Below are 267 nucleotides of genomic sequence, written 5' to 3' on the forward strand. Positions count from 1 at the left end.
GCTCCCTGGCCAGCGAGTGAGCGCGACGGAGGGCCAGGCGGCCAATCTGACGGCGCCACAACACAACCCGGAAATGCGACAGCGCAACCCAGCCTCTGGCCTCATGATAACTTAGAGTTTATGCAAATTTCCTATTTATGAAGCCTGGCAAAGTAAACGGGGAATGCTGTGCTTGCATGCTGTGGATAGGTTCATATGCAAATAATCGGTATTATCTGTGCTTATAAAAGCAGGGCTCACTTGCTGTGGGAAAAGCTTTTGTGTGCG

The sequence above is a fragment of the Penaeus monodon genome, chromosome 33, assembly GCF_015228065.2.
Source record: "Penaeus monodon isolate SGIC_2016 chromosome 33, NSTDA_Pmon_1, whole genome shotgun sequence".
Classification (NCBI taxonomy): domain Eukaryota; kingdom Metazoa; phylum Arthropoda; class Malacostraca; order Decapoda; family Penaeidae; genus Penaeus; species Penaeus monodon.